The following is a 12,709-nucleotide window of genomic DNA, read 5'->3' as shown; positions in this document are numbered from 1 at the left end:
ATCCAAACAAGTTTGAGGTGTTGTATCTTGGAAGGTATAGTTTGTGAATCTGCGGAGCACCATTGGCAGGAACTAATCACCTTAAAGAGATTTAGATATCCATACCTCACCTCCAATTTTTTGTTTTGATTACAATAAACAGTTTGCTTTCTCTCGATTAATTTTCTAACATATCACATTGCCATCGCCATCGCCATCCATGGCACATAACATATACGTACATATATCAATTTGGTTAACACCAAGCAGATGCAACAGAGAGAGTTCGGCCGCGCCAAGCGAAGCAAACCACGCCATTCTCTTCTGTCAAAGTGAATCTCGGATCCTAGGTCCACTCCACACTGTGGAGCGACGCTGTCAATGAGTCGGCCACGTGTCGACCTAATGGCTTCAACTGGAACCCAGCCATCCCCATGCGGGCCCTCCACTTCCCGAACACCTCGCATCTTTCAACCCGGTCCCTACCTTCGCAAGCAACTAATTCCCCAATTTCCGACTCAGCCACTCCTCTGCCCTCGCTCGCTCCAAGCTGTCCCACCACACTGCATACTCAAATGACTCAAGCAGCGCCCCGTAGTACGCCAGCGTCTCCTCCACGCGCATCAGGTTGGGCGCCGTGTTCCCGTTAATCTCCTGCTCCACCAGCGTCACCACCTGCGGCGCTAGACCCTTCACAAGCTGAAGGAGCTCGTCGCTCGTGTTCTCCGCGGACACGCTCTCGTCTGGCATTCTGTACAGCTTGAACGCCAAGTTCACGGCCAGCACCTCGTCGGGCTCGCAGCCCAGCGAGTCGCGGCTCAATACGCTCAGCTTCTGCCTCACGATGTTGAATACTAACCTAACTCCTCTATTGGCCGCGACTTCACTCAATCGATCCCCAAGATGAATTGATCCCCAATCATCTTGAGCCTCTCCTCACCGTTGAAGCTATCTGCGAGCGTCGTGATCTTGAGGGTGGATTGATGGCCCGCCTAACTTATGGGCAGCGCGTGAAGGAGATTGTGGTACTGTTTTTCCCCACCAATATTGAAATCAATTACATGGAGCTTGTTAGTGGAGGGTTGCTCTAACGCAGCCTTCCAAATCGCGAGATTGGCAGTCGGGAAACCGAGCCCTAAACAAGGAGACAGATTGTAAAGTGATCGAACCGACAACACATGTTCCTCGGTGAACAACTCCGCCACGGGAAGGGGCTAATCGACTGGACTCACGTAGGGGTGAGCATGGTTCCCGGTTCTAAAGGGACTGGTTCTGGTTCCCAGTTCCCATTTTCTGGGAACCGGCAGTTCCGGTTCTTATAGGAACCGGAACCGGAACCGGCACTGGGAACCGGAACCGGTCCGGTTAGGGCTCAAAAAACCCCCCCAAATCATAAATTCTGTCACTTCTTCCACAGAATCCACACGACACTTTTAGTTTTCACTCAATTCTCTCTTCACCCATCTGTTCTCCACCTCTGCTTGACGCCACCACCGGTTGCCCTCGACGCCATCGCCGGTCTCCCTTGACGCCACCGCCGCCGATCTCGCTCGAGGGTCGAGGCCACCTTTGCTCGCCCTCGACGGCACTGCGGCTGACCTCTGGCTTGCCGTTTGCCCTCGACGGCACCGTCGCTAACCTCTGGCTCGCAGCTTGCCCTCGACGCCACCGTCGCTCGCCCTCAATGCCACCGCCGCTCACCCTCGATGCCACCACTCGCTGACCCCTGCTCGAGGCCACCTCCGCTCTCCCTCGACGGCACCGCCACTGACCTTTGGCTCGCCGCTTGCCCTCGACGCCACTGTCGCTCTCCGACCTTTGCTTGATACCACCGCCGCTCGCCGACCTTTGCTTGATACCACCGCCGCTCGCCCTCGATGCCACTGATGACCTCTACTTGGCGAGCCACTGGTGAGTGGTGACCTCTGCTCAAGCCACTTCTTGATGTTGTTGTTCGTAACTGTTGTTCATCGTCTTCTATTCTTTTTTGTCCCGTTTCATAGTTTCACTGGTCAACGTCCCCCCCTTTCTTCATCTCTTCTATTATGTCTCTATTGTTCGTAATCGTTGTTGAAGGCTTAAGTAGAATTGGTTTCTTGAGTTATGATTTTATCTGTCTTGTTTTGATTGAACTAGCCAGAATTTTATAGAACAATCACCTATTGATTTCTAGAGTCACCGATATAAAACTAACATAAAGAAATAACTAAAATTGCTCGACATAGAGGCAATATGCCGAATAGGTGCTTTTTTCCCTGCAAATCCACATTAATGGTATATGATTTAGTTGGACATATTATAATTGGTAAGATGCTATTTGCGGCGGAAGTACAGCCCAAGTGCCATAACTTGGCACCGAGGGACACTTAAGTGCCATAACTTTAAAATGGTACACTTAAGTGCCAGTTTTGAAGTTAAATGGAACACTTAAGTGCCACTCCGGCGAAGATTCGGCCAAATGGCTTATGTGGCGACTTTCCGGCGACCTTGGTCCAAAACGGCGTCGTTTTGCATGCGACGTGATGGAGAAAATGCAAAAACGACGCCGTTTCTTGTCTATGTGTAAATAATAATATAAAAATTAATTAAATCAAATTTAAAATATTCAAAAAATTTTAAAAAAATAAGAAAAATTAAAAAATTAAGAAAATTTTAAAAAATTTTAAAAATTAAGAAAAATTAAGAAAATTTAAAAATTAAGATTTTTTTAGAGAAAAAGAGGGGGGAGGTCGAACGGGGTGGCTCCTCGCCGCCGCCGCCTCCCGCCGTCGCCGGAAGGGCCGGCGACGGAGGGGGAGGGTCGGCCGGGTCGCCAACCCCCGGCCGACCCTCCCCACTCCTTCACCGGCCCTTCCCCGGCAGCGGCGGGGAGGCGGCGAGTGCCGCGACCCCTCGCCGGATCAGGCGGGCGAGGTCGCGGCTCGCGCGTAGATATAGGGCGAGGGTCGCGGCCCTCGCCCAAATCCAGTGAGGGCTCACGGGCCCTCGCCGCCTCCCGCCACCGCCGGGAAGGGCTGGCGATGGAGTGGGAGGGTCGGCCGGGGTCGCGGGCCCCGGCCGGGCCGGCGAGGCGGTCGACCCTCCCCCCCTCTCGTCGCCGGCCCTTCTCGGCGACGGCGGGAGGCGGCGGCGGTGAGGGAGCAGCCCCGTTTGACCTCCCCCTTTTTAATTTTAAAATTTAAATTTTTCTTAATTTTAAATTTTTTAAATTTTCTTAATTTTTAAAATTTTAAAATTTTTTTAATTTTTTTGAATATTTAAATCTAATTTAATTAATTTATATATTATTATTTACACTTAGACATGAAACGGCGTCGTTTTGCGTTTTCTCCGCCACATCAGCGTGCAAAACGACGCCGTTTTGGACCAAACTCGCCGGAAAATTGCCACGTCATCCATTTGGCTGGATTTTCGCCGGTGTGGCACTTAAGTGTCCCATTTTACTCCGATATTGGCACTTAAGTGTACCATTTTAAAGTTATGGCACTTAAGTGTCCCTCCGTGTCAAGTTATGGCACTCAGTGTGTCCCAACCTCTGCTATTTGCACAATTACTTATGATTTAACGATGATGCTTAATACCTTGTGAAGTCTTGTGAGATAACTATTTATTAAATGTCAGTGATTTAATTGATTAAAAAACCCTTGCAGGAGCTGTGCGTCAATAGTGGGTTTGGTGGCATTGCTTTGAGGTATTTAAGAATCTTTCTAATGGTTCATTTTTATGAGTGTTTTGGGGTGTTCTTGTCTTTTTGTTCAACCATTATATGTTCATGAGTGTATGAACGAGCCTTCAGTTTCTCTTTTGAATTCTTTGTTGCTATGTCAAAAAAGAAAAGAACAGAAGAAAAGTGAAGAGTTGAGAAGCATGATAAGGTTTCATCTGCTGAAAAGTCGCAACTTATTTCTAGGATGTGCACTGTTCTCTTTACCTGTAGGTTCAATTGATTGGCAAGGTTCCATCGTCATTAGTCGTTCGTCGTTTTTCTCCAACGTTTTTGTAGAGCACCAAACATCCTATCATTGTTCAGATGAAATATCTTACTCTCATCTTTCTTCTTTGTCGTGTATTCATTGTCTTCTTCTATTTCTGGTTCAATTAAAGGAGAACGGTAAAGCTGCATTTTTTTAAGACGGGGATTTGTTATGGGTTGGGTATATAGGACCCACAAACATGACACAGATGATTCTATTCAGTAACTTTAGTACACATTTTTTGGTTGTTTACACTTGGTAACAGGGTTAAAATGTAATTGGATAAGAGTAATGTGATTGAGGGCGCAATTCAATTCTTGGTTTTGATGTTTGATTTGAGGCGTCGTATCTGATGTTGCAGCATGAACATACTGGGGCGGACACTCATGGGCCATGGCGGCTCTTGGCCATAAGGTTGGTACTAGAATCGTAGGCCCTCAGAAAAATCTCTCTCTGCATCTGAAATGGTTCCCTGGTCATGCAGTGTGAGGGTGTTAAATGAACTCGGAGCAGCTCATCCAAGAACGGCAAAGTTCTCGCTCATAGTGGCAGTGATCTCCTCGTTCATGGTTGGTCTGGTCTTGTCGGCGATCTTGCTTGCCACTCAGGACATATATCCGTCCCTATTCTCCAGAGATTTGTAAGAATGGCGAAAATCAGTCATTTAGCACCATCTGAAATGTAAATATGTTCATTGAAGGACAACTTGTGAAAATGTCAATTGACTTACTCAATGACAATATTAGGTTGAAAGTCAGCAACTTTAGAGTGTTATTGATTTGTGGATTGAAGTACTATCTTTCTTCTTTTGTCAACAGGAGGACTTACAAGCCTGGTGGTCGTGGTAAAGGTTGTGGTTCCAACAGTACAGCTCCTCCATGCACTGGGTAGGTGCCCTGCACCATATACTATTGAAAGTGCCTTGTATCTGTTGGCTGTACTTTATATTGTCGGATGGATTGTCTGTTTTTTCAGGCTAAGCTTGTCGGTCTTTTTTTTTTTTTTTTTTTTGAGATACTATATTCTCTTTTTCCTTCTGATGATCTTCTAGTATGGTCTTCTGTAGAAACTAAGTGGATTTAATCTGTTACAAGTAGATAGAGATGATGGCTCCAGTTTTCTCCAGAGTTGCCTGGCGCTGTGAATGGTATATGATTCAGGTGTGCCATTTTATTGCGTCTGGTGTTTGTCTTTTTCTAGGACATCAAAGTGTCTGCTTGTATATTGGGGCCATGTCAATCAGAAGAGATCTCTACGTTAGATAGGTAGGCATTGAGTTGTGGAAGATGATATCTTTATCGTATGAGTTTGAATTTGACTTTGAATTGGATGCTGTCTGCTATGGACCAGAATAATAAAGTAGGAAATTGCCTCATTGATAATCTGTGTGTGTCTAAGAGGATGATAATTATTAGTCACTACATTTTAAACTCATAGATGGTATAGGGTGACTCAGTTAGGCCTAACCTTTTACAGAGGCAGATTGGTTACTCACCATTGTGTGCATTCTTAACTTTCTTAACAGAATGATTTGATCCATGCTTGGGGCCTAGACACACAACTTGGTTACTGCGCTCAGCTCAAGTCAATTTAACTTTCAAAAGCACTTCGAAGTTTCTACATGCATCCGTATATCCAAAAGAGTTTCCTCATGTGCCTTACCGTAATAGCAAGCTCACTCAATTTGTTTATTATTGCTTCTAAAATGCTGTTTGTGTATATTATCTTCGATGAATGAGAAGTTTGTTTATTATTGCTGCATTCATTTCCATTTTTTTTAGACTAAAAAGGAAAAAAAAAAAAAAGGAATCTATTGGAACCTGTTGGAACCTGGAACTGACCCTGGAACCTGTGACAGGGTAGGTTCCAGGTTCTTAGTTTTGACGGGTAGATTCCGATTCCAAAAAATAAGGAACCTGTACCCGAGGGTAGGTTCCAAGTTCCAAGCAGAACTTGTAAGGAACTGGGAACTGCTCACCCCTAGACTCACGCGCGATTTAAGCGCAGACAACATGTATCCCATCAATTTCTGCTCTGAATTACGCATGGGGTTTGGCACAGTAGACAAGCGCCTCAGGATCTCCGAAGCCACGTCTACTCTGCCCTCGTATATCGTTGTCGCAGCCTGCACCAGCTCCCACGAGATGGATAGCCAAGACCACTGGATGGGGGTCTCGACACTCTCCACCGGAGACCTCTGGACGGAGGTCTCAACGCTCTCCACCGGAGACCTCTGGAGTCTCCGGAAGGGGGTCTTGACGCTCTCACTTCCCTTAGAGACCCCTGACATGGCACAGGCATTGCTCGGGACCTGCGAGACCTCATAGGACTCAGAGCTGCTCGATAGGGATTGGGTGTTGCTGCTGAATGACCCGAGGACGCTGACGATCAGATCTCCCGCAAACAAGGGCTGGCGTGGGTCATTGCCAGTTTGAGAGTGAGCGTCGAAGGTATCTATGAGCTTCTTGGGATTTTGGCCACAGAGTTCCTAGATCGCGCGCTTGTCGCTGGAGGAGAGGCTCTTAGGCCAAGCGGAACGCTCCATTGATGAGAGAGGTCCTGTGCTTTGCTTTTGTGATGAGGGAGGAAAGTTAAGAAAGAGAGAGAGAGAGAGAGAGAGTGTGGCTTTTTGACAAAGACGAAAGAGCTCATGGCCATGTGCGAAAGAGGCAAGGAAGATGAGTGGGAGGTGGGGGCGAAAGTTCCTTGTCTTGCGGGATCTAGCCCTCTCCACGCGCTAAGTGGGAGGTGGTGCGAAGGTTCCATGTCTTGCGGGATCTAGCCAAGTTACGAGCAGTTGGGTCGATCGCGAATGATATATGATACATGGTAAATCCCTTTTTTAGAAAAATCGAACATCTTGTCTTATAAGTATTTTTATTGAGGCAAATTTTAGAAAAGAATTTAAAGTGAAAGCGTTTTCTCAAAAAAAAAAAAAAAAAAAAAACAAGAAGATTTGAAGTTGACCTTATCTTAAACAATAATTTGGAGCGACAAATTTAATCTCAAATAAAGTACCAAACTTACTAGTAAAATCTCAATGTAACCAATGACATTTTCGTTCAAAATCCTTTTCTTGATTTATTTTTATTTCTCAAGAATAACTGCATTACACGAGTATTAATATGGGATTTTTGACAATGTCCAAAAATTAAATTTAAGTAAAATTGTCATAAATGTATGACGTGTGTATTAGTATGTTTGGACCAATTTGTGAATTTCTGAGAGAGAGGCCACATCTTTAATAAGGGGTGGTCGGATCGTTGTCTTTTGAAGATGGAGGTTTTTAAGGAACAGCCAGTAAAATCAAGATACTGCATGCTCATGAAATACTCGGAGAATTGTCCACCGGCAAGGAGAATGCACAGAAATATCCCTTGATCTTCCTCTTCCTCATGTGTGAAGTGATCCCAGTACAAGAGGAGAGATGAACATACATTCAAACATGACCATCATAACAAGTAGACATTGCAAGTTATATAGACATCAAAAGCAAGATTTAAAGATAAAAATAAAATGAAGAATCCGCTAGTCCATGAATCAAAATTGTAAGGTTCAACCTTAAAATGCATGTTGAGATTTGAATAAATTACATGTAACAAAATACAACAAATGGGGATGAAAATTGGAGTCTTTTTTTTGGTAATATTAGAAAAAGGAAAAAAGAAAGCTGAGGTGAATTCGAAGCGGGGATGGACAATGGAGAGGGGGGGAGTGGATAGGGGACTAGAGGCGGTTTGGAGAGGAGGGTTGAAGCGGAGATGGACGGGAAGGACCGCCGGGCACTCGCTGAGAAGGTCATCGAGCTCAAAAGCTGAGGTGAATTCGATAGATATTGTTGGTTGTGGCTAACCATTTTCTAAGGCTTGGAGTAGTTAGTTTACCTCAGCTGAATGGGTTCTTGGATATCAATTGCGCTAGAATGATGAGCTTTTGTTGTATTTGACCGAATACAGCACCTTGTGTCCATAGTTGAGAGCGGGAGGGAGGGAGGGAGTGTTTAAGGAATAGAACAAATATATTTCAAGATAAAACGGGCATATTATGTTTTGGCGCCAAGCTTGTTCCTTAGAGTGTATGAGCTGTTTTGGGTTGGTAGTTGCTTCTTGCAATAGTATTATAATGTTCTACACACCTGTTTGCTGGATGGAAATTTTGTCATGTGTAATTTACCTACCCAAGTAAACAGAGCACGAGTACCTGAAGCTGCTCCAGAGTTTTGGATAATGATGAAAAGATCCATAATATAAAGCAAGCATCCAGCAATGTAACGGACAAGAACAGAAACAATGCTGTGCTGTCTTTTCAGAGAAGTCATTGATATTCCCAAGATGTTCAACGAGTTCATACGACTCGGATGCAACTAGATATGCTCCACCAAAAAGCACTCTTGAGGTTATGCCCCCAAGGGTAGGTCTCACCACTCCATAACCCATTGACACTACCAACAAGAGAAGTCTCGAGAGTGTTTTCTTTACTGCAATAAAAGTGACTGCCCACATCGCGATGCCCATCGGTCTTCTTCCAGTAGAGTTTAAGTTGGAATATTCAATGTACCAGAGAGCCAATTCACACATTCCAAGAGCAATAACTGCAGTTATGTTGTAATGCAACTGTATGACATCCTTCCAGTGTTGAACGAACTTCAAAAACCATTTAAGTCCAAGTACAAGGTAAGCCAATGACATTAAACCAAACACTACCATCAAAGGAGCCATTTTTCCAGGCAAATAACCACTTGGATTTCTCCATACTGTCCTCCATTTAATTATGGTACCCTTGAGATGTGGATCACAAAACATGAAATACGAGTAGTACGTCCCTGTCTTATCGATCTTGACCGTCACACTCTCCATCTTTGCTTCTTGATTTCTCCCAGCAAAGGAAGTTGTTATGCGTCTGGGCCATTCGGGGTTATCATGGTTTCTCTGAATAATAACTTGACCTAATTTGCAGGCTTTCTCTTCAGACAACTGCGGAGTGTAACATATCATATCAGATTTCAAATAAGCACCTCCAATCCTTTTCCGATCTTTTATATCAAGTATGATAGCCTCCACCGAGCCACTATTCTCTTGCATTTCATTTTGTGCATCAGCAGACTCCTTTGTCCTTATGAAGGTGACATTGTCAAACCTAAGTTGGGGAATCAAGATAAAGAAATCGAATCAATATCAATAATCATAGGGAAAACCTTCAAACAGAGATTGACGAGGGTTTGCACCAAAGAGATGTATAATCAGAGACTACAACACCGTCTGTCTCCAATCCAGTAACAATATGCACAAAGTTCAGGCAATATATTTTGTGCGAACGCATGTGTTCGTGTCTATAGAGCAGGTAGCTGGAACATTAAAAAAAGGGAAAGCAGGCACACCAAGAGGTACAAATATGATGCTTACATTACATGAACCATCAAATAGAAAGAACATCAACATAATTTAGAGGCAGCAAAGCATTAAAAGATCACTCGTTACTCTAATTTCAATAGAGAAAAAGCATTTTTCCTTAGACAACCCGACATACAATCGCCTATAAAACAGTTCTTACACAGCAAGCAACAATTCGGGGGGACTACAACTGCCATTTCCATTATAACCTCGTAACGAATCATCGACTTCTCGGACCTCCAGCGAAAGCTCTACTCGGTCAATGACGCAGAGTAAAACCAAGAAATTCCAGCACCCCATCTACAATAAAAAGAGAACGAGTAACCCGCACCTGAAGTCCTAAACCTTATGTAACGAACGCAATCTAGCCCCGCACTTTGACTCCAAAGCACAATCGAGTCCTAAAATTCCCAATTAAGCCCTAAAACTCAAATCAAAACGTAGGAAATCCTCTAGCGAACCTGCAGCCGACTCCAGACGTTTCATCCGAAGGACTTCGATTGCGTTCTTCCGCGGATATACGTACAAACCGCATAGAATCTAAGCGAGTTCAAATGATCGCACGGCTGCAGCACGACGTTCCAGAAACCAAAACGAAGACGGAGCATCCATTCGGAACGCCGGCAAACCACTGAAACGAAGGAATCCGTACCTGATGAAGGACTTCCCTTGGGGCCGGTCGTGATGTTGGGAGACGACGTCGTGGAGGAGGAAGGCGGGATCGCAGAGCGGGGAGCGCGGAGGCCCTCGCTGCCGCCGTGGAAGAAGAAGGCATTGGAGCGGGCGGTGAAGGCCTCGTTGAAGTAGTCGTGGACGGAGGCTTCGACGGCGGCGATCGAAACCAGGGCCGTGATGAGGAAGAAGAACCCTAACCGACGATGAGCTCTGCACGATTCTCGCACTTCCATCTCCTTCCTCCTTCACTCTCTCTCTCTCTCTCTCTCTCTTTCTCTCTCTCCCTCTCTCTCTCTCTCTCTCTCTCAGTTTCTCCTCTCTCTCTCTCTCTCTCTCTCCCTCTCTCTCTCTCTCTCTCTCTCGGTTTCTCTTCCGAGAGAATGAGCTTTGACAAGGGAACCAACCTCGGAGCTAAACTAATACTCCGTTCGTTTCGCGGAAAACAACTTGTTCGGGTGGACGGAAAATACACGGTCAAGGAAAACATTTTCCGGTCAACGGAAAATCCTCTCTTGACATTGTGGAAAATGATTTCCTCTTTTGAAAAGAGGAAATCATTTTCCTGGTCTCTCTCTCTCGCTCTCCCTGCTGCAATGGCTTGATGACGTCCTTCTCCGGGATCAGCCTCCGCCCTCCTCGGCCACTCCTGCCCGCCTGCTCCGGCCGGGTGACACCGCCGCCGCCGCGCTCCGCTTCCTCGGCGGCTCGAAGCCGCTCGGGAGGATCCGACTCAAGAGGGAGCACCGCAGCGGCGCTGGGAGGCTCCCGGGGAGCCCGCCGTCCAGGCCGCTCGTTGTGCGGTGCGTTGGATTTTTCTTGCCAAGTTGTCGTTTTTCGCCAAGCTCTGTTGCCAGATCCGACGAGCTCAGGTGAGATCGGCTAAGCCTCGAGCTCGTCGAACCGGCGGCGGAGCTCGCGGCTCGCCGGATCTAACGGCAGAGCTCGGGCTCCCGATCCGGGCGAGCTCGAGCTTTGTCGCGATCCGGTGAGCTCGGGTGAGATCGGCCGAGCCTCGAGCTCGCGGATCCGGCCACCGGGTCTTGGTCGGCCGTTGGGCAGCCGGCCATCGTCAGGTAGGAAGGAGGTGGAGGTGGCAGCGGCGGAAGGCGGAGGAAGGAGGAAGAAGGAGGAGGAAGGAGGAAGGAGGAAGGAAAAGAAAAAGAAATAATAAATAATAAAAATTTCGATTTTTAAAAATATAAATAATTAAAAATATCATTTTTTAAAAAATATAAATAAATAAAATAAATTTTTTGATCAATTAAAAATATTAAAATTCAATTTTGATAATTTTTTTCCAAACAATTAAATGAGCTAACGAACGGTGGAAAATATTTTCCACTCAAATTTTAGATTTTGGCCGAACACCGGAAAATAGAGTCATTTTCCTGGAAAATGACTTCCAGGAAAATGTTTTGCGGAAACATGATATTTTTTGCGAAACGAATGAAGCCTAAGATGCTTTCCATCTTCCCTATGTTAATTTCTGAGAAAACAAGGGCAATTTTCCCTACTTTCCTAATAAGTAAATTTGGATTATTTGGATTATTTGGATGAAAAATTATCAAACTTCCAATTTCCATTTTCTTATTTGAACTAAAGTTAGGATGAGTAAAGAATATTTTACTATTGATAGCATAAAAGATTTGTTATCAATTTGGGTAGCTTCTTAATTTTCGTGGAAAATTACGAGTTATATGATCGAAAGAAGTTATGACCATCAAAAGAAAAATTATGCTCATATTAAATATAAGTTATGACCCATTATGCAATTTATTAATAATAGAAAAAGAGATGTAGTATTAACTTAGGTAGCTTGCTAATTTTTGTGGACAAATAGAAATCATGGGATCTATATTACTTGCCACAAATTATGTTTTGTAAAGAAGGTTACAAAATGACATGTGATATGTAAGTTGCTATTATCGATAAAAATTGTGAATTCCAAAGGAAGACCAGTATTGATTAGCCAATATCCCTTCTCCTTTTTTTTTTGTACATCATTGTATAGGAGGATCTTGAAAAGATTTGTTCGTAGTTTCACATCAAAATTGAGAATAATTAAGTTGTTTTTCCAAATGATACCGGTCTTTCACGGTACGTTTATGAAAGTAGATATAAACAAAAATCCTAATTTTAATACAATATGAATCTAAAAAGCACCTTTTTGTCCGATTTTATTTAATGGTAATTGCAATTTTTGAAGACGATGATCAGACATGGGTTTACAATCTTAATTAGACACAGAAGAGTAAATTCTACCCCTTGTTAATATGATGCATTAAGAGATTTTAATATTCATGATATGTCGAAAATTGTTATCAAATTAATGGGGAATACATGGAATATAAAATACTTTTTTTATTGGTATGATAATTGCATAACCGGGACTTCTGCACACTTTGACACTCTTCTAATCTTGTTCTCTACTTTGCGTTGAATGGAACTCCACGAGCTGAGCTACGATGGACTTTGACTAGAGATAACCTAGCCCTTATTGGATTTTTAACTTCTAATTTTGATATTTTAGTCATAACAAGTCAACAACTACTTAGCTATCAGTAAACTTGCAAATTCTTTCAATTTAATGTATTTGCGAGGCTGGAACTAGTGCACCAATTTTGGATGGCAAACGCTAATGTGAAGGCCAGTCGGTGTTGGCCATTTGGGCGACACTAACGTAAATAATTT

At 44.2% G+C, this 12,709-nt stretch overlaps 1 long non-coding RNA gene and 2 pseudogenes across 3 annotated transcripts; 1 reads left to right on the top strand and 2 right to left on the bottom strand.

Annotated features, from left to right (window-relative positions):
• Positions 1 to 235: 235 nt before the first annotated feature.
• LOC120295639 lies at positions 236 to 6,243 on the bottom strand (annotated as a pseudogene).
• LOC120288940 lies at positions 4,448 to 5,666 on the top strand. 3 transcript variants are annotated; one of them, XR_005546853.1, is made up of 4 exons: positions 4,448 to 4,593; positions 4,772 to 4,844; positions 5,051 to 5,113; positions 5,479 to 5,666. It is a non-coding gene; the product is annotated as an uncharacterized LOC120288940 (long non-coding RNA). The 3 variants fall into 3 exon arrangements; XR_005546851.1 differs by lacking the exon at positions 5,479 to 5,666 and having other exon boundaries at positions 5,051 to 5,439; XR_005546852.1 differs by lacking the exons at positions 4,448 to 4,593; positions 5,479 to 5,666 and adding an exon at positions 4,601 to 4,634 and having other exon boundaries at positions 5,051 to 5,439.
• A 1,883-nt stretch (positions 6,244 to 8,126) lies between the features above and the next one.
• On the bottom strand, positions 8,127 to 10,251 carry LOC120295637 (annotated as a pseudogene).
• Positions 10,252 to 12,709: the final 2,458 nt, after the last annotated feature.

This window comes from Eucalyptus grandis, chromosome 1 (assembly GCF_016545825.1).
Source record: "Eucalyptus grandis isolate ANBG69807.140 chromosome 1, ASM1654582v1, whole genome shotgun sequence".
NCBI lineage: Eukaryota > Viridiplantae > Streptophyta > Magnoliopsida > Myrtales > Myrtaceae > Eucalyptus > Eucalyptus grandis.
Note: the sequence above shows the minus strand (reverse complement) of the source record. Positions and strands in the feature narration are given on the sequence as shown.